This window comes from Canis lupus, chromosome 21 (genome assembly GCF_003254725.2).
Source record: "Canis lupus dingo isolate Sandy chromosome 21, ASM325472v2, whole genome shotgun sequence".
In the NCBI taxonomy this organism is placed as follows: domain Eukaryota; kingdom Metazoa; phylum Chordata; class Mammalia; order Carnivora; family Canidae; genus Canis; species Canis lupus.
The window spans coordinates 33,794,314-33,816,571 of record NC_064263.1 but is presented as its reverse complement, the minus strand read 5'-3'; the positions used below and the strand labels follow the sequence as shown (position 1 = coordinate 33,816,571).

The 22,258-nt window shown below is 36.6% G+C and overlaps 1 protein-coding gene and 1 pseudogene across 3 annotated transcripts in view; one reads left to right on the top strand and one right to left on the bottom strand.

The window, feature by feature from the left end:
• Positions 1–22,258, top strand: part of SBF2 (SET binding factor 2) — a 454,884-nt gene that overhangs the window by 154,739 nt on the left and 277,887 nt on the right. The gene's annotated exons all lie outside the window — the stretch shown is intronic.
• Positions 14,510–15,601, bottom strand: LOC112667619 (26S proteasome non-ATPase regulatory subunit 9-like; annotated as a pseudogene).

The following is a 22,258-nucleotide window of genomic DNA, read 5'->3' as shown; positions in this document are numbered from 1 at the left end:
GTGTACAGTTCAGTGGCCTTTAAATATATTTGCATTGCTGTGCAGCCATTTTCTAGATATCTCATGTTAATTTGGGATCTAGAATGAGTAGTAGGTCTGGTGAGACAAAAAGATACTATATGAAGTGGCTTTTACAGTTTTTGGGAATGTTATAGATTGTGGGAAGATGAGAATGTGGGGACTGGGAAAAGGAAAATGTCCGAGTTTGATGTTTTAGCAATGGAATAATTATATATTATAATGACTCTTAACATCAGGAAAATGAATGTGTATGTATCATTCACCAAGTTTCCTTTTTTCCTCTTTTTTGAGATTCATATTTATTGTTGCATGTATCAATAAACTTTGTCTTTTTATTGCTGGCTTGTAGTATTTCATTGTATGTATGTACCATAGTTTTACCCATTCACCTGTTAATGGACCTTTGGTTGTTTCCATTTGTTGGCTATTATGAATAAAACTGCTAAGAACATTCACGTAAACTCTATATGTTTATACATAATTTCTTTTCTCTTGGGTACATTCCTAAAAGTTAAATGAGTGGATCATATGTTAGATGTATGTTTAACTTTTTAAGAAAACTAATAGACTATTTTCCAAACACATTTTACCAATTTACATTCTTACAAGCAGTGCATAAGACTTCTTGTTCTTCTTTATCCTAGACAACACTTGGTAGCTTCAGTCATTTTAGTTTTAGCCATTCTATAAGTGTATATTGGTATCTAATTGTGGTTGTCATCTGAAATATGTTCTTTGGTAAAATATCTATTAAAATATTTACCCATTTTAAAAATTGTTTCCTTATTAATTGAATTATAAGAGAAGTTCTTCATATATTCTCTACACATGTATATGTTTTGCAACTATATTTTGTGTATATATTTTTTAAAGATTTTATTTATTTGAGAGAGATTGAGAGAGAACCAGCAAGGCTAGGGGGAGAAGGAGAGGGACAAACTTCCCACTGAGCAGGGAGCCTGATGCGGGCCTCCATCCCAGGACCCTGGTATCATGACCTCAGCCAAAGACAGACGTTTAACCTGCCTAGCCACCCAAGTGCTACTGTTTTGGGTATATGTTTTTTCCATTCTGTAGTTAATGTTTTCATTTTCAAAACATCTTTTGCAGTGCAGAAATTTTTTGTTTTGGTGAAGTCTATAAATTTTTCCTTTAGTGTTTATTGCATCATATCTAAGCTTTGCCTAACCTAATGTGGTTTTTTTTTTTATTTTTTATTTTTTTTTTTTTAATGATAGTCACAGAGAGAGAGAGAGAGAGAGGCAGAGACATAGGCAGAGGGAGAAGCAGGCTCCATGCACCGGGAGCCTGACGTGGGATTCGATCCCAGGTCTCTAGGATCGCGCTCTGGGCCAAAGGCAGGCACCAAACCGCTGCGCCACCCAGGGATCCCTTTGCCTAACCTAATGTAACAAAGATTTTATTTTATTTTTTTTTCTAGTAGTTTTATAGTATCCTTTCCATTTAGTTGTATGACCCATTTTTTAAAAAAGATTTTTAAAAATTTATTTATTTGAGAGAGTGAGAGAGCACAAGCAGGGAGAGACGGGCAGAGGGAGAGGAAGAAGCAGACTTCCTGCTGAGCAGAGATCCCGATGCAAGGCTAGATTTTAGGCCCCTGAGATCATGACCTGTGCCAAAGGCAGATACCCAACCAACTGAGCCACCTGGGCGCCCTCTATGATCCATTTTTTAAAAAAAAGATTTTATTTATTTATTCATGAGAGGCACAGAAAGAGAGGCAGAAACATAGACGGGGGAGAGGCAGGGCTCCCCACAGGGAGCCTGATGTGGGATTTGACCCCAGGGCCCTGGGATAATGGACCTGAGCCAAAGGCAGACACTCAACCACTGAGCCACCAGGTGCCCCCCTCTGTGACCTATTTTAAATTATTTTTTGTATACTGTGCAAATTGTGGCTCAATAGTTACTTTTGTGGATAGGGATGTCCAGTTGTTCCTAGTGCCATTTTTGGAGAAATTATTCTTTTTTTTTGGAGAAATTATTCTTTTCTATTGAATTGCCTTTGTAAAAATCAAGTGTGTTAATATATGTATGCACCTATTTCTGGACACTATTCTGTTCCATTGGATATTTATTTGTCTTTGCTAATAACATCCTCTTCATTACTGTAGCTTTATATTAGGTCATGAAATCTAATACTATGAGGTTTTCAGTTTTCTTCTTATCAAAATTATTTTGGCTATACTAGGTCCTTTGCATTTCCATATCAACTTTAGAAACAGCTTGTAGATTTGTACAGAAACCCACTGTGATACTGACTTGTGTTCAATGTATAACTCTGTGTGGAGAGAATGAACATATTAACTAAATTAAATTTTCCAATCCATTAGCATGGTATCTTTTTATTTTTATTCTATTCTATTCTATTCTATTCTATTCTATTCTATTCTATTCTATTCTTTCTATTCTATTCTATTTTAATTTCCAGTGTAGTTAATATACATTGTTATATTAACTTCAGGTGTACAATATAGTATGATTCAGCAATTTCAATTTATTACTCAGTGTTCATCAAGATAATGTACTTTTTGGGGTGCCTAGGTGGCTCAGTTGGTTAAGCATCTGCCTTTGGCTCAGGTCATGATCCTGGAGTCCTAGGATCGGAACCCCACATTGAGCTTCCTGCTCAGTCAGGAGTCTTCTCCCTCTTCCTCTGCCCCACCTCTCACTCATGCTCTCTCTCACTGCTCTCTCTCGCTCGCTCAAATAAATAATAAATTAAAAGTCTTTATAAAAATGTACTTTTTATCTCCTTAAACTTTTTCACCTACCCCCACTATCCATCCTCCCTCTGGTAACCATCTGTTTCTGTAGTTGTGTTTGTTGTGTTTTTGGTTTTTTTTTTCCCCTTTTTCAATTTTTTTGTTTCTTAAATTCCACAGATGAGTGAAATCATATGGTATTTGTCTTTCCCTTACTGGCTTACTTTACTTAGCATTATAGTCTCTAGAACCATCCATGTTGTTGCAAATGGTAAGATTTCATTCTTTCTTATTGCTGAATAATATGCTGTGGTATATATATACCATGTCTTCTTTATCCATTCATCTATTGACAGACACTTGGGCTGCTTTCATAATTTGGCTATTATAAATAATGCTGCAGTAAACATAGGAGTGCATATATATCTTTAAATTAGTATTTGTTGAGAGATTTTTATTTCTTTCATTATTTTTTAATTGTTTTGTATATAGATCCTATACATATTTTGTTAAATTTATTTCTAAATAATTCATGTTTTCTGATGCACTTGTAAATGATACTTTAAAAATATTGTCCTTGTGGTTTTTTAAAGATAGATTTATCTATCTATCTATCTATCTATCTATCTATCTATCTATCTATTTATTTATTTATGATAGAGAGAGAGAGAGAGGCAGGCAGAGACACAGGAGGAGGGAGAAGCAGGCTCCATGCCGGGAGCCTGACATGGGACTTGATCCCGGGACTCCAGGATTGCACCCTGGGCCAAAGGCAGGCGCTAAACCGCTGAGCCACACAGGGATCCCCTGTCCTTGTGTTTTGTTCCTTGCTAATCTCACTTACTAGTTCTAGTAGCTTTTGTAGATTCTTTCAAATTTTTTATGTTGATAGTTATGTCATTTAAAAATTGAAGAGACTTTTGTTTTTTCTCTTCTAATCTGTATGCCTCTTCCTTTTTTTGTCTCGTTGCGGTTATTGTACACCCACCAGAGTGTTAAGTAGTGTTGGCAATGACAGCTATCCTTACCTGTTACATATATGCAGGCAAAAACATGCATTGTTGCACTATTATATGTGATACTAGCTTTGAGTTTCAGGTTGATAACCCTTTTCAGGTTGGGAAATTTTCTTCTCTTCCTAGGTTGCTTAGAGTTTTAAATCATAAGTGGATGTCATATTTTTGTTAAGAGTTTGTTCTCTGTTAGATTGATCATATGGAAATTTTCTTCAGTTTCTTGATATGGTGCATTATACTGATCAATTTGCAAATAATTGAATTAGCCTTGAGTTCCCGGAGTCAACTTCACATAGTCAGATGTATTCTCTTTACACATGATGAGTTATGACTTGCTAATATTTTGTTGGGGATTTTTTATTTGTATGCACATGGGATATTGGCCTGTAGTTTCTGTGTTCTCTGGTTTTGGTCTCAGTGTAATGCTTGCCTCAAAAAATAGATTTGGGGGCAGCCCGGGTGGCTCAGCAGTTTAGTGCCACCTTCAGCCCAGGATGTGATCCTGGAGACCTGGGATCGAATCCAACATCGGGCTCCCTGCATGGAGCCTGCTTCTCCCTCCGCCTGTCTCTCTCTCTCTCTCTCTCTCTTTCTCTGTGTCTCTCATGAATAAATAAATAAAATCTAAAAAAAAAAAAAGATTTGGAAATATTTATTTTCTATTTTCAATAGGTTTTTATGGAAAATTAATATTATATCTTACTGAAATGTTTAATTGAATTTGCTCATGAACCTGTAAGGCGTAGGATTTTTTCTGTTGGAGGGTTTTAAACTAGAATTTCAAAGACATAGGACTATTCAGTACATCTATTTCTTTTGTATCTTTTTAAGAATTCACCCATTTCATATGAGTTACTGAATTTATGTGCATAAATCATAATACTAATGTTTGTTGGATCTGTGGTCATTTTTAAAAAATTCTTGATATAATTTGTGTCTCCTCTTATTCTTTAGTCAGTCTGACTAAAGTTTTATAAATATTTTTGAACTTTTCGGAGAACTAGCTTTTGATTTCATTGATTTTCTCTATTGTTTTTCTATTTCCTTTTTTTGAAAAAATCTCTCTGATCTTTATTATTTATTTATTTTTCCTTTTGGTCCATACACTTGGATATTTGAGGAGAATTCTTTGCAAATCTCTGGAGTTTTCTCTCTGAGCATTTCTCTCTTCTGTGGTGCTCTGCTGTGCAAGCTTTAGCTTCATGGTCTTTCTGGATATCTGTCATGTCTTCTCAACTTAGGGAGTCTATTGGATTCTGTGCCTCTCTGTGCTGTAATCTGGAAGCTCAATGTGGGAAGCTGAGGTAATCATAGCAGTCCTCTCATCTCTCGTAGATCATTGCACTTTATTAACTGATGTCTAGGGTTTTGAAAACTGTTATGCATATATATTTTGTCCAGTTTTTTTAAAAAAAATCATTTCCACAGGAGATTAGTTCCCTGTTATTCCCTCTTGGCCCATCAGTTACTTTTCAATTTTTATCTTATCAAAATGGCAATAGTTTAAGGGAAGACAGCTTTTGTACCCTTCATAGTATGTAGTACAGGACCTTGTACTGAACTAGTGCTTATTGTGAATTTGGCTTATTACTTGAGTTTACTTGAGCTGGGTGAAGAGGGAGATAAAAAGCAGAAGAGTAAAGCCACTATGTGACTGCATTTCCCCTGCTTGTCAAATGAACCCCTGGAGCCCTGATAACATTCTATATTCCACTCCCATCTGACAATTCTAGCCCTTGTAGCTGGGTTCCTGGAACTACCGTGAAAACCCACCAGACATCATTGGGCCGACTGGTCCACTTAGTCTTAGTTTCCATAAGAGTGTGTAATTTGATAGATTGGTAGGATGTTGAGAGCGGAAGAAGTCTATGGGAATATCATAGATTAAGAAATAATGTCAAGGAGTCTTTTCTGGATGCTGACTCCAAATGTCCAGTTTCATTATTATTATGAAGATTAGTTTTTCTTTTGTTCTCAAGAATTATCAGCAGTTACTGTTTCTTCAGAAGTTTTTTCAGTCCCTTTTTCTTAAATTCATTACATGAATATTCAGTCCTTTCAATCTACCTTATATGTCTTTTAGCTGTGGTTTCAATTAAATTTTTTTTTCCCTGTCTATGCTGAGCTCTTGGTGAATGCATCAGGACTATCTTCTATTCCAAGAATTCCACCTTCAGTCTATCTAGAGAAAAGTCTATTTCGTCTATTAATTTTTTATATCAAAGACTGTATTTTTTATTTTTAAATTTTCTTATAGAGTTCTTTTCATACCTACATTTCCCCCTTTCCTTTGTTTTCATTATTTCTTATTCATTTTCACTTGAAGTTTTGCCCTCATAAGCCTCTGTGAACATTGTTTGAACTTATTTTTAAGGTCTTAAAATTTTATTTCCGTAAAATTATTTTTATATTGAATAAATTCATATTCTGATTATTGATTTTTCTGGCTGTAATTTTTAGCATTAGATTTCTTCCTATGATTCTGAATAATTGGTATACTGTCTCATTTTGAGTGTGGTTTTTTTTTTTTTTTTTTTTTTTTGGTGGTGTTTCTGTCCTTCCTGTCTGTGCATACCTATCTGTTTCTAGGTATTCAGTTAACTTTCACCTTAACCTTTCTTTTTTTCCCAATCTAGAATGAAGTCTTATTCCAGAATTTCAGTGATTCTGTCATAAGTTACATTGGAGATATTGTAGAAACATTAGGTACTTTGCTTGAGTTTCTGATAAAAGGTTAATAGGTTATGCCAACACCTTCTCCCTTATGCAGGCATTTTTCTAAAAGCTCTAGGTAAAGATTGATGTGTGTGTGTGTGTTTTCTAGCCTTTTTTTCTTGAACTAGCTCATTTTTTTGGAGGCAAAGACCAGTATGGTACTAATCTCTTACTCCTTTTTAATGTCTGTAATCAACAGGCCTTTGCTTTTAGCCAACTTTACTTTTTTATTAATGACTTCTGTTTTATTACTGGCTGCCAGAAATTTGTATTGTGTCTTTGAACCTGACTATGTCATTTGTGTTATCTTTTCATGTATTTTCTATGTCCTGGCCATGTTTTTGGTATGCAGTTAGTGATCAGAAGTTTATCATTATGTTATGTTATGTTTATGATTTGAAGTCTCATTTCCAGGTTAGTAGATTTCAGAATAAGTATACCTGGATTCATTCCTCCTGATTCTCAATGGATAAGAAAAGGCAGAGGAAACTTATAAATCAAATGTTACTCTTTTATTGGTCCTCTGAAATAGAGAATACATAAGTGGCTTCTTTATGGAGTCTTGCTCACTTGTGATTACTTAGTTTAATTCTAAATTCTTTGAGTTATTTCTCCAGAATTTCTGCTACCAAGTCTTCTGAACACTGTCGTACAAAGAGACATTGTTAGCCTAGAAGTGTGAGGTCCTAGAGCCTATCTGCATTAATCTGGGGACATTATTTAATCTTTCTGTATTTGTTAAGTCCTTTATAAAACATGTGTAATATCTGCTTTCACTATCTCATGGGACATTTGTGAACATTGTAGAAGGTAATAGAGTTCAATTCAACAAAGTTTTACTTACCACCTGTTTGGAGAGGGATGTATTCCTAGGTTCTAAGGAAATTGAATGAAACAGTTCTATGGTTATTTATAGTACAGTGGGACATTCAGCGTGTGTGTGTGTTTTTTTTTTTTAAGATTTATTTATTTTAAGGAGAGGAGGGAGAGAATCTCAAGTAGACTCCCCACTGAATGGGGAGCCAACTCAGGACTTGATCTCATGACCTTGAGACCATGATGTGAGCAGAAATCAAGAGTTGGACCCTTAACTGAGCCACCTAGGTATCCCTATACAGCCTGTTTTATAATCAGTTAATACAGAGTAATCTGTAATGAGTGCTTAAATACAGATATTAAGCATCAAATTAAGAAGACCTAAAAAAGAACCAATTTAGGCTTTAGGAATGAGCAAAAACTTCACTTAGGAGCTGATCTTTGATTTAAAGCCCCAGGGCTTTAAAAAAGCCAAGGTGCTATGTAAATATATGGTGTGTATTATTTTATATGCCAAATATTTTCCCATGAGTTAATCTTTTTTTTTTTAAGATTTTATTTATTTATTCATGAGAGAGAGACACACACAGAGGCAGAGACATAGGCAGAGGGAGAAACAGGTTCCCCACAAGGAGCCCGATATGGGACTCAATCCTAGACATGGGATCACACCCCGAGCCCAAGGCAGACGCTCAACCAGTGAGCCACCCAGTTGTCCCCCCATGAGCTAATCTGATTGCAGACAATTTAGCCATTTCTCCTCCTCCTCCTCCTCCTTCTTCTCCTTCTCCTTCTGCTTCTTCTTTTTAAAGATTTTATTTGAGGGAGAGAAAGGAGCATATGAGCAGAGGTGGGGCAAAGGACAGAGGTAGAGGGAGATGCATGCAGACTCCTCTCTGAGCAGGGAGCCTAATGTGGGCCCCTTATCTCAGGACCCTGAGATCATGACCCTGAACTGAAGGTAGTCACTTAACTGACTGAGCCACCGAGGCTGGCGCCCCCTACCCATTTCTTCTTCACCTTTTTTGATTGTTGTGTAGGTCTGCCCTTGCTATTAAATCTTCATTCTTATTGGTTGTGATGTTTGGGACTAGGCGTATTCCTGTGGTGTTGTAGTCTTTCTTTCTTCTGTGAATACTGATTTAGATGTTGCTTTTTCAAGAGAAAAATTTTTTCCTTATATGTTTTATTTTTTTGATAATGTAGTAATTGAAAAGATTTTCCCTCCAGGCTGCTTTTCAGAGATTGTTACCTCTGCAGTTCCGAAGAAACACTATTTGGTATTATCCAGATACATTTAGACAGAGCTTTTGCAGTAGAACATTTTGTTCTATTTGCTGTAATTTTTTTTAAGGGACAAAGATAAACAGCTTAAACAGATAACCATCTCTGGTTGCTGCTACTAACAATAATATTTAGCAGCCAGTGAATACTCTGCAAGTGCCTTTCTCAGAAAGGCTACATTAAGTAAACAAGCAGTAAATATTATTGGTGACTGATAGATGATAGAATTTAGGCTAGCCAACTGCCCATATCAGGCTAAAACATTGTTTTTCTGTTTTGGTAAATAATACTCATCTTGTTTATACAGGTCTTATCAAAAATAGTGTTAGCATTTCATACCAAACATATTTTTATAAAGCTCATGAGAATTAAAACTAACAAATTTTGAATTGCTTGAATCCTGTTTCATCAGTTTCTTTAGATGTATGTTTTGGTTTATTTCCAAATCACAAGTTATACTGTATCCTGTGTTTTGAAGTATGATAGCTTTTGTGCAGTGTTCCAGTCACCATTTACAGTAAAATTTGGTTTGTTTTTGTCATAGAAATCTCAGCCATGGATTGGATTGATACTTGGAAACATACTTTTATTTGATCCTTGGCTGCTAAAGGATTTTATTACAGGTGTTTTGTGAGGCTTATATACCTAATATTTGGTGGCTTTTGTATCAGATACTACTATAATTTGAAGTGTCATTCCTTTGTGTACTTTATAGTACCAGTCTAAGGGATTTAACTATTTCTAGCCCTCTTGACTGGGTCCACAAAGGAGATAGCTACTATATACATATTTAAGTTCAGATGTTTTCTTGGATTACTTTATGTTTGAGTAATAGCACATCATCAGAATCACCAGAAACACTGGAAAGTGAACTCCCACGTGGATTTTATTTTTCTTATCATAGTTTCAGTGCTTGGCACAAAGTAGTTGATCAGTAGACTAATTGAATTAATTGTCATCAGCCTCAGAGTCACTATCACTGCTCCTATTGCTTATAGAAATTACTGACATATAGGATCTAGATCCTGTCCCCCAACACTGGTCTTCTCTCTTTTATCCTACCCTTTAGGTCTCAGGTGAAAGGTTTAGTCCTCAATCACCTCCATTCCCTTTTATAATAATAGCAATAGTAGTAGTAGTGAAAATAATACTGATTGCTAATATATCTGAGTATCAGTCCGTATAATAGGGCTTATTAATCATTTGCTGTGTTGCAGATACTATGCTAAATAATTCACAATGCATTATATCACTTAATCTTATCAGGAAAATGTGAGGTATTTTATGATTAAGAAAAACTGAAGCTCAGGGTAATTTACCAAAATCATACCCTAAATTAAGGCCATACTCAGGATTCGGTTTCCTTTCTAGCTGGTGCCAAAGGCAATGAGATTATCAAGTTCAGCCTTCTTTATGAATCTGTTTTTCGATATATCTGATAAAGTATCATCCAGCTTCTGGTTTAATATGTTTAGTAGGGGCTCTTATTCTCTAGGAGATAATTTCATTGTTTGACAGCTATAATTATTAAAACGTTTTTCATAATATTAAAGAAGCATTAATACATGTTTTTGTAACTTTTAAACTTATTATGTCATTAAACTTTTCCAGAGATATCTAAGGTAGAATGAGTCTGTTCTTACTCACATTAGTTATATTTAGCAAATTATACTTAAAGCATATGCACAGGGGCACCTGACTGGCTCAGTTGGTAGAGCATGAAACTCTTGAACTCAGGGTCATAAGTTGGAGCCCCACATTGGGTGTAGAGATTACCTAAATAAATAAAAACTTAAAGAATATATGTATACATATATGTAAGCAGGAAATCTCTTTCAGATGGGTTTATAATCATGTATGTGTGACATAAAAAAAGACTAGAGAACTTATGAATATATTTAAAATTTTCTGTAACCTTTATCTCGTTTATTCCTACATCCATATCTAATAAATAGTGATAGGTAATGGAATTCAGAGCAAATGGATTTTATTTATTTATTTATTTATTTATTTATTTTTTTTTGCAAATGGATTTTAATTAGCCTAAATGAAATCATAAAAGGGATTGTAATGTGAGGAATATCTAACTGTTGCAAACTTTAAGAGGTAGTAGAATTTGCATAATGAATCTGTCATAATAAGTCACTTGTGAAAGTTGGATAAAATTTAAAGAACATTTTCCTTCTAATTTATTTCTGTTTTATTGTCCTTGGTTAATCTCATTAAGTTTATTTTGTTTTTAGTTTCTTATAGATATACCTTTTCTAAGAAGAGTATTAATTTAGACATCATTTTAACATCTACACTTTTTATATTTACTCTGTGTCATATGCAGTGCTAATAAGCATTGGGCAAGGTGCAGTTGTATCAGGTAGGGTTTTTGTCCTCAGTTTTTTTATCAAAATAGAGAACAGTGAACTCCTTTATGCTTGTCATTCAGCTAGAAAACCATTAACAATGGTCATTCTTTATTCACCTGTAAGCCCTATCCACTTACCAGCCTCATATTTGTCCAGATGTAGTATTTTGAAAAAACACAAATATTAATTGGACCATATAAAATTGGTATATACCCATCCATTTTTGACCTATAAAACAATTGCATGTTTTCAACTTAGTATCATTTCATTCATAAATATTTCAGTATGCATTTCTAAAAAAAGAAGACCCCTTTTTTATTAACATAACCTCAATGTCATTATCATACCTAAGAAATTTAACAGTAATTCCTTAATATCACCAAATATCCAATAATCTTCATGTGTCTTCACTTGTTTATGTGTGTGAACAGGCAATATTTATGTTCATGGTGAAAAATTAAAAAAGAATACAAAGTGGGATCCCTGGGTAGCTCAGCGGTTTAGCGCCTGCCTTTGGCCCAGGGCGTGATCCTGGAGTCCTGGGGTTGAGTCCCGCGTCGGGCTCCCGGCATGGAGCCTGCTTCTCCCTCCTCCTGTGTCTCTGCCTCTCTCTCTGTGTCTATCATGAATAAATAAATCTTAAAAAAAAAAAAAAAGAATACAAAGTGAAATGTCTTTTCTATTTTGACCTTCTAGAGGTAGTTTCTTGTTTTATTTCAGAGATAATTTTATTAATATCCAGCTACACACGTTTATCCATCTGGAGCAAATGCTGTCAATATCCTGCCCATTTTTCCTAAGCACCTTGCATTTCTGTATACATTGTCTCAATGCCTGATTGCCAGCACCTATGATTTTTAGTTTGAAAGTTTTCTTTAGCACATGGACGAGCCAGAAGTACTGGAATATTCAAGCCTGCCATCTCAGGAGCAGCCTTCAACTAATGACTTGACAGTAATTGAGAGAAAAGCCTCTAGCTCCCTTGCTCTTTGAGTGAGATAACTCCAATGCATGTCCTATACTGTCTCTCAGAATTCCACAGCATGATTGAGCACCAGTTGCCTACAGCTGTAGTCTGCTTATTAATGTACACCATGACTGCCTTCTCTTCTATATTGCTCTACCACAATTTCCTGGATTATCTCCCAAATAAACTACTTGCACTGAAATTCTTACTTCAGGATCTGCTTTTAGGGAATCCATTATATAAATGGTGGTACCCTTAACACCCGCTTTTTTTTCTAAGTAATCAGAGACCCCCCTGAGAAAGAATCCTGTTTATTTGGCTCTAAACACTCCAATTTGGTCAAGTTTATTTATTTATTTATTTTTACTTCTCAGAGGAAGCTGCTAGGATAAATAGAATTTTGTCTATTATTCTTTGAAAAATTTTTATCTTTTAAATTATTGTATTTTTTTAATTCACCTTTTTATTTGTTTAGTGTAGAGCCCTACATATTTTAACACATGTTTAGATCTGAGTAACCACTATCAGGATACAGGACAGTTCCATCATTCCAACAAACTTCCTCATGTTGTCCCTTTATTGTCACATTCTTACCTCTTGTAACCCTTGACAACCACTGTTATGTTTTCCATTATTTTGGCTTTATCTTTTCAAGAATGCCTTATAAGTGGAATCATACAGTATATAACTTTTAGGTCCTGGGTTCTTTCAGTTAGCATAACATATTTGAGATTCATCCAAGTTGTTGACATTATCAGTAGTTTGTTCCTTTTTTGTTTATTTATTTATTTATTTTGGATGATACAAGCTGTGTTTATTATGATCTGGGGCTTATATATATATATATTTTTTAAATTTATTTATTTATGATAGTCAGAGAGAGAGAGAGAGAGAGAGAGGCAGAGACACAGGCAGATGGAGAAGCAGGCTCCATGCACCGGGATCCCGATATGGGATTTGATCCCGGGTCTCCAGGATCGCGCCCTGGGCCAAAGGCAGGCGCCAAACCGCTGTGCCACCCAGGGATCCCTGATCTGGGGCTTATAAAAAGAGACTTGAAAACACTTGGAATCAGAACACACACACACACACACACACACACACACACACACACAATTTAAGCAGTAAGCAGTGGTACGCATGGCATGTCTTTTTTTTTTTTTTTTCCTGGCAAAGCAAACTTTATTAATGGCCCTGAGGTTGGAACTCCAGGTCCCGCTGAACAGTTGAGAGTTGGGGCGAGGGCCTCTCATGTTGGCCTCAGCAGCTCCATCCCATTCAGACTCAGGTGGAGAGAGGCTGGGTGGGGGAGACCTGGGGTCACAGCTAGCCAGCTCTCCCTCGGTCGCTGCAGCCAGGCCACTCCTGGCTCCTCATTTCTTGAATCCTGGTTTTTTAGGTTTGAGTGTGGGTTTGGCCTTTTTCACAGGATTCTGGTCTTTAAGCCTGGGTCTCACTGCCTCCTCTTCTTTTTCCATCCTTTTTTTTTTTTTTTTTTTTTTAATAAGAGGGGAATGCATGTGGATGCACCGCTAGGATATAGTTTTGGGGAAGACACTCAACAGGAAAGCTTTCCAGTTGAGCATGAGAATCCACGGCTGGAAGCACACCCCGAGTATTGATTCCTGTCAGGGAAACCTAGTTTCTGTATTCAACCTAACCAAATCCATTCCCAAGGAACACTGGCATGCCTCAGCAGAATGGGCCATCCTTCCTCTGAAACAGAAAGTGATGTGCAAGAAATGTGGGAAAAAATAGTGATAAGGTGAAGGGAGAAAGTAAAACACAGGGTCACTAAGAATCACTGAAACCCATGTGGCCATGTGAAAGAGAGAAAATAAAAGGAAGGAAGAAGGAATCAGCATTTTCAAGGAGTCAGGTATGCACACACTGCTGGTTCCCATCAGCAATCAAGCACACCATGGCAGTTTACAAACTACTGTTGATTTGAGGGGATGACCAGGAGGTTCAACTATAAAAGGTCAAATTAGAAGATAATTTGCAATGTTTTTTATTCCAGAAACAAAGGGAGCTTGCTGCCCTCCTGTGGGTTACAGAGGAGGAAGCTGACACCTCAGGGGACTACCTGTGGAACCTCCTGGCTTTCCCTATTCTTCAAGGGAGTGATGTGCCCGGGAGGTAGAGCTGCCGAGGATGTAATTTCTGTATCCAGAGCAGCAGTGCCATAATGCAAATGCAGATACTGCAAACCCCACTCACTAAAGAGTGATGTTCTTGAAGTGTTAGTCAAATCTTGACCACTGTTGGTTTGTTCTGTCCAAATTTTCTTTTTTTTAAGTAAGCTCTACACCCTGGATGGAGCTTGAATTCAGAACCCCAAGATCAAGAGTTGCATGTTCTATCCACTGAGCCAGCCAGGTGCCCCTGTTCTGTATAACTTTTTATTTTTTTTCAAGATTTTATTTTATTTAAGTAATCTCTACACCCAATGTGGGGCTTGAACCTACAACTCCGAAATCAAAAGTCACATGCTCTACTGACTGAGCCAGCTAGGTGTCCCTGTCCAACTCTCTATAAGAATGTTCTAACTTCTGTCAGAGCTTTGGTTTGGAGGTTCACAAGAAATTCGGTTGGCACCGTAAGTTAACTAAATTTAATTTAATTTAAATAAAAATTTTTTAAAAAAGGGAATTCGGTTGGGGTGATAACATGTTATCAGCACTGAAACCTGTGTTTATTTGGGGGGAAAAATCCTAAAAGAACAAAGTCCTATCAACACCTGCCAGAATAACTCCCGCATACTTGCCCACAATCCAGAGAACTCCCATTTACCGCCATCGCCTAATTTGCAAAAGATGCCAAGCACAAATCAAGTTAACAATGCCTTAATCCCAAGAGGTTACACTGGGAGGCTACAGCATTTCCATCACCCAGAAGTTCAAGCTTCCAGCCTTCTCCAAATCCTTAAGCTTCCAGGAGAGAAGAGAAGGAAGAAATTCCCACCAGATCCACATCCAGGGCACGGGAAGTTGGTTTCCTATTACTGTTCCCTGGGAACAATCATCTTTGCAAAGGAATAATGTTGCAACCCAGCAGTCCTTTTCCTGCCCAACGGGTTGGGACAAGTCTAAGCTGATGTTTCTCCCCTCTGGGGATCACTGTCACATTCAGGGGTTTCCCCTCACTGTGCTGATGTTATGCAGAGACTGGAAGTTTTGGGTGTTCACAGAGCCAAACTCCACAATCTCATCATCCACTTGCAGACCCGCATTACTGGCAGGGGAGCCAAGACTGATGCTGTTCACTTTGGCGAAGGCCTGAAGGGGGCTGAGGCCCTCACTGGCCCAAGTTGTGGCTCATGGCCTCTTCATGGGCCTCAGCCATGTCCCAGGCCAGCTTCTCCTTGTCTCGAGCATGCAGCTGGTATAGGGCCTCCACCTGCTTCATGACTGCCTTGTGATCATTCTGCAAGCAGATGATGTTGTGCCTGGCGGTTCGGACTTGGTACAGGTCCACGTCTGACCGGGGTAGCCCTCACAGTCTACCAGCAGCTCGTTCATCCCTACGCCCTTTTGACTCTCCAGTACGTCATAATTGGCTTTGATCTGTGCCTCCATCTCCTCCTTGCACTGTATGAGCTCCTGGATGTCACTGACAGTCACCGCGCCTGCCTGCGGGGAGCCTTTGCTCTGCCTGGCTTCCCCTTCCGACATCCTGGACCTCAGCGCGGGATGCTGGACCAGTTTGTTCCTTTTTTTTACTTAGTATTCCATTATATGAATATACTACAGTTTTTTTTTTTTTTTTTTTATCCATTCACTTACTGAAGGGGATTTGAGTTGTTTCCATTTTGGAGCTGTTATGAATAATGTGCTGTGAACATTCATGTACAAGTTTTTGTGTGGACATAAGTTTCCATTTCTTTTGAGTATATACCTAGTATTGGAACAACTGGATTATGTGGTAGCTTTATGTTTAGCCTGGTACTGAACTGCCAAACTGTTTTTCAAAAGAGGCCAAATGATTTTACATTCCCACTAGCAAGTGTATGAGGGTTCCAATTTCTCCACATCTGTGTCAAAACTTTTATCAGTCTTTTTGATTATACCCATCCTTATGTGTGTGAAGTGCTATCTCCTCTATTTTATTTGCATTTTCCTAATGACTAATGATGTTGAGCATCTTCTCATGTGTTCTGGCCATTCTTCTTTGGAGAAGTATCTACTAAAATCTTTGCCCATTTTCAAATGGAGTTGTTTTTTACTGTTGAGTTTTCAGAGGACTTTATATATTCTTGAAACTTGACTTTCTGTTTTCTTAACAGTATTCTTCTTAGACACACAAAGCTTTAAAGTTTGGTGTAGTTTGATTTATTGTTTTTTTTTTTTTTTTTTTTTTTTTAAATGGATCTTTTGGTGTTAAGAACTTTTCACCTAATCTTGGGTCATAAGGATTTTCTCTTAGTTTTCTTCTAAAAGGTTTATGGTTTTGTTTTATATTTAGATCTATGATCCATTTGGAGTTAATCTTTGTAGAGATAAGAGGTTTAGTTTGAGGTTAGTTTTTCTTTTTCCATGCACATAGATGACTTCTTGTTCCAACATCACTTGTTGAAAAAGCTACTTATTTGAATTGTTTTTGCACTTTTGTCAAATATGGATGGCCATATTTGTATGAGTCTATTTCTGGACTGTCTATTCTGTTCCATTGCTCTCACTAGTATTTTTATTTATATTTTTTAGCTGGTATGATACTGTCTTTATTACTGTAGCTTTATAGTAAGTCATAAAATTTAGTAGTGTGATACCTCTAACTTAATTTTCTTTTGCAAAAATTCTTTTAGCTATTCTGGTACTTTTGTCCTACCATATATTGTTTAAGAGTGAACTTACTCAAAAACATTTTAAAAAGCTTTGCTTGGATTTTGATTGATATTGCATTAGATCTAAAGATTATTTTGGTGAAAACTAACACCTCTAATATGTTGAGTCTAAAGACACTGTGTGTCTCTCCATATATTTAGATGTTCTTTGATTTCTTTCATCTGTGCCATAATTTGTTAGATTTAAACCTAAGTATTTCCATTTTATTGGAGCTACCATAAATGGTACTTAAATTTCTTTTTGTTTCATATTGTTTTTTGCTAGTATATTTGAAATGTAAGTGATTTTTGTGTGTTCACCTTGTAACCTGTAATTTTATTCATATTAGTTCTAAAAGTACTTTTTGTAGATTCCCTGAGATTGTTTTAAAAAGGATTTTTTAATTTATTCATTTGAAAGAGAGAGAGTGCACAAGCAGGGTGAGAGGCAGAGGGGGAGGGAGAAGCAGACTCCCTCCCCACTGAGTTGGGAGCCCTATGTAGGGCTCAATCCCAGGACCTGGAGAGCATGATCTGAGCCAAAGGCAACACTCAACCATCTGAACCACCCAGGCTCCCCTCCCTAGGATTTTTTTTTATATAGACATTCTTGTCATTTGCAAATCGAGACAATTTTATTCCTTCTCTCTATATATCTTTTCTTGCCAGAATGGTAAATATAGATATCCTTGTGTTGTTCCTGTTCATAAGTGGAAAGTATCTCATTTTTCACCATTATTATGATAGCTATAGGTTTATTACACATATCCATCAGGTTGAAGAAGTACCCTCCTATTATTAGGTTGCTGAAAATTTTTATCCTGTTGGGTGTTGAAATTTTGGTAAATGCTTTTTCTGTTCTATTGATGGTATATTGTGAGTTTTCTTATATGATAGATAATATTGATTTATTTTTTTATATTGAACCAGCCTTAAGTTGCCCAGATAAACTCCACCTATTTGGGTTTATTATTCTAATATACTGGATGATTCCATTTGTTAATTTTTTGTTAAGAGTTTTTTGTATGTACTTTTTTTTTTTTTAAATTTTTGTTAATTTATTCATGAGAGACCCAGAGAGAGAGACAAAGACATAGGCAGGGGGAGAAGAAGGCTCCCTGCAGGGAGCCCAATGCGGGGGACCAATCCCAGGATCCTGAGATCGCTCCCTGAGCCCTGAGTGGAAAGCAGAGGCTCAACCGTTGAGCCATCCAGGCATCCCGCATGTACTTTATTTTAAAGCCAGTTTTTAGTATACTGAGCTTAATATATAGTATGTAATTTTATTTTATAAAAGACTTCACCTTGGACAATCTTTCCCTGTTCAGACCTGCTGATAAGTAAATCCTTTTTCCTTGGATGGGTAGTGTCTGCCTTTTCCTTTTGTTTTGTTAAACTTCTCCCTTAAATAATGTGCCTGGCACCTTGCATTTCTTTTTGTTGTTTAAAGGAGGCTGTGTTAGGGGATAGTAGGCCCTTGAAATGTTTTCTTTAAGAAGAAAATTAGTAATTCTCAAGTTTATCTTCCTTGGGCTGTTACGAAGCACTTGAAAAGACCAGAATGCAAATGAATGTTTCACACATGGTGTAATTTCTCTAGGTTTAAATTTCATGTAATATCAGCCACATTATGTATAAATCTTTTGAAGGAGTCAGTTGAAATCAAGATTCCACTGGGTATTTGTTTTTTGAGATCATGATAATGGAATTATAAGTGGAAAAGCCCCAAATGAGAGCATTCCTTCCATTTGTTATCCAGGAAATTAGTAAAATTCCAATGTTTATAAACAATGTTTATAAACCAGAAAGGAAGAAGAATTGATACATAACTCACCTTATTTCCTGCACTGTAGTTTTGAATTTATTCTAAAAAAAAACCCAAGGAATTCTTATTTGTAGGTTTTCTTTTTCTTTCTTTTTAAAAATATTTTATTTATTTATTTGAGAGAAAGCATGAACAGAAGGGAGGGGTGGAGGGAAAGGGAGAAGCAGACTTCTCACTGAGCATGGATTCCAAATTGGGCTTGATCCCAGGACCTGGAGATAGGGCCTGAGCCAAAGGCAGACACTTAAATGACTGAACCACCCAGGCACCCCATTATTTTTCTTTTTCAATGCAAAGTATATCTATTATTGTTTCCCTGGGCCTTTATACCTGAGTATTTCTGACTCTTAAAGGGCAATGAGTTTCTATAAGTAAGCAGATTTGTTTGGCCTGAAGAGTTTGAAATATCAACTTTCAATACTGACTAGAATCTTATTTCCTTTAAATACAAAGTTTTGATGATATGATTCATCTTTTCTTAGAAGCTGTTGATGAAATTTCAACTTTAACAACTATAGTCTCAATAAGTTTTACCTTAGAGTTTAAGATAAATACCTATGTTAAAAAGCAAAAGTAAATATTTGTATGTGGTGAAAAGTTTTTTTTTTTTTTTTTTTTGTATGTGGTGAAATGTTAACAGTGAATCTAGATAGGGATGGGTGGGTTTGATTGCACTATTTGAATTAAACCTGAATATTTGTATATACACATACTTGTGTATATAAGTGGTGCAACAATATTAGGAAGGAAGCATTTAGAACTATAATAGTGGTCTGCTCCCCTCCCCCTTTCTGTGGGATTGTGTTCACAATATCAGTTACCTGTGGTCCATTGTGCCTGGAAGCAGGTAATCTACCTTCTGACAGATCATTAGGTCAGTAGTAGCTTAGGGCTATGTCACAGTTTTTTTGTCTTTCATCTCACTTCACTTTATCACATAGGCATTTTATCATTTCACATCATTGCAAGAAGAGTGACTACTGTATAATAAGATGTTTTGAGAGAAACCACATCCACACAACTTTTATTACAGTATACTGTTATAATTGTTTAATTTTATTATTAGTTGTTAATCTCTTACTGTGTCTAATTTATAAATTACACTTTATCATAGGCATGTACTGTAGCAAAAAACTAGTGTATCTAGGGTTTGGTACTATCTGTGGTTTCAGTCATCAACTAAGAGTCTTGCAACATGTTCCCTGAGGATAAGGGGAGACTTCTGTATTAACAATGAATAGTATGGCTGGAGGTGAAGGGTAGACTGTCCATATCACTGGTCAGCAAGAATTTGAACTTCTTCTCTACAAACATTTGTATTGCTTGGATTTTTAAAAAAAGTATTTTATTTATTTAGCAGAGAGAGAGAAAGAGCAAGACCAGCAAGCATAGAGGGGAGGGGAAAGGCAGAGGGACAAGTAGATTGCCTGCTAAGCACAGATCAGGAAGCCTGACAGAAGACTCTATCCCAGGACCCTGGGATGACATCTGAACCATAATCAGACGCTTAACCAAATGAGCCACCCAGGAGTCCCTGTATTGTTTGGATTTTTAACGACAAAAACAAATTCATTAAGTATTTATTTTAAAAATTTTAAAATAAGAATTTTTGTCCACTGGCATCTCAAAGGAACAATGCTGTGAATTCCTTAGAACCTAGAGGTAGATAAGAATCAAGTAGAAAATATTTTGAAGGGAGAACCTGGTGGTAGGTAGGTAGGTAATAATAGTAGTAACAATTATTTATTGAATGTTTACTCTTTGCTGGGTACAGTTTTAAACATTTTAGGTGCATAAAATAGTTTTTACAAAAGCCACATAAGTAAATGAATATATTTCCATTTTACAGATTTGAAAATGGTTTTTGGGAACCTACACAGCTAAATAAATGGCTGTGCTGAGATTTGAATACAGGTCTGTTTTATTCTAGACTCTTGAGCCATAATAATAAAAAATGGAGAGGAAGTAAGAAAATAGTATTTCTAAAGACATAGCTCTGGAATTGGTTGCAATGGTCAGATCAGTAGTATGTAGGACCACTGGTCAGATGGCTGGACCTTGGATTCAAATGAGAAAGGACTCTTTTCTCCATTGAATGGAAGGGTCAAATAAGATGAGCTATCTAGAAGTTATATGACCATAGTGTTCATTCCCTAAGATAGGTATCTCAGGATTAGAGAAGGTGAATTGTAAGCAGATAACTCAATTGACTATGATTTAGCCTTTAAATCACTTAAGGAAGCATTTAATCCTATATGAATTTATGCAAAGTAAAACTTACCTCTGTGGGTGTTGTGCTGAGGTGGCAATTGGAGATGACTTGCAAGCAGTAGTAGATCAGGAAACCCAATATGCAGGGAGAACTTATGCTTAGGGACCTTCTCCATTAAGATTTTGCTTCATTTTATTACGTTTTGCAATTATTTATTTATTTATTTATTTATGTATATTTTATTCAATCTCTAGATCCACATTATTAAAAAAAAGATTATTTATTCATGAGAGAGAGAGAGAGGCAGAGACACAGGCAGAGGGAGACACAGGCTCCATGCAGGGAACCTGACATGGGACTCAATCCCAGGTCTCCAGGATCAGGCCCTGGGCTGAAGGTGGCACTAAACCACTGAGCCACTCGGGCCGCCCTTTTTTTGGCTTTATCACAGTTCTTGACTTCAGGTAGCATTAGTTATCTAATTCTGTCTTTTCCAAAGTTGTTTTGGCTATTCTAGGTCCTTTACATTTCCATTGGAAAATTTTTTTTAGGTGTCTTAATTAATTAATTAACTTAAATTCAGTTAATTAACATACAGTATATTATTAGTTTCAAAGGTAGAGTTCAGTGATTCATCAGTCTTACATAATACCCAGTGCTCATTACATCATGTGCCCTCCTTAACCTCCATCACCCAGTAATCCATCCTCCCCCCACTCCCCTCTATCAACCCTCAATTTGTTGCTTAATATTAAGAGTCTCTTATGGTTTGTCTCCTTTCTGATTTCATCTTGTTTTATTTTTCCCTCCCTTCCCCCATGATTCTGTTTTGTTTCTTAAATTCTACATATGAGTGAGATCATATGGTAATTATCTTTCTTTGATTGACTTATTTCATTTAGCATAATACCCTCTCCACCCATGTTGTTGAAAATAGCAAGACGACTACTTCTTCTTCTTCTTCTTCTTCTTCTTCTTCTTCTTCTTCTTCTTCTTCTTCTTCGATTTTATTTATTTATTCATGAGAATACACAGAGAGGAGAGAGAGAGAGAGGCAGAGACACAGTGAGAGGGAGAAGCAGGCTCCATGCAGGGAGCCTGACATGGGACTGGATCCCAGGTCTCCAGGATCACGCCCCGGGCTGTAGGCAGTGCTAAACCGCTGAGCCACCGGGACTGCCCAGCAAGACTTCTTTTTTTGATGGCTGAGTAATATTCTTGAGTGTGTGCATGTCTCTGTGTCTATGTGTGTGTGTATGTATGTGTATGTGTGTGTGTGTATCACATCTTCTTTGTTTATTCCTCTGTTGATGGACATCTGGGCCCTTTCCATAGTTTGGCTATTGTAGACATTGCTGCTACTATTAACCTTGGGGTACAAGTGCCCCTTAAGATAACTACATTTGTATCTTTGGGGTAAATACTTAGTAGTGCAATTCCTGGGTCAGCTCTATTTTCAACTTTTTGAAGAACCTCCATATTGTTTTCCAGAGT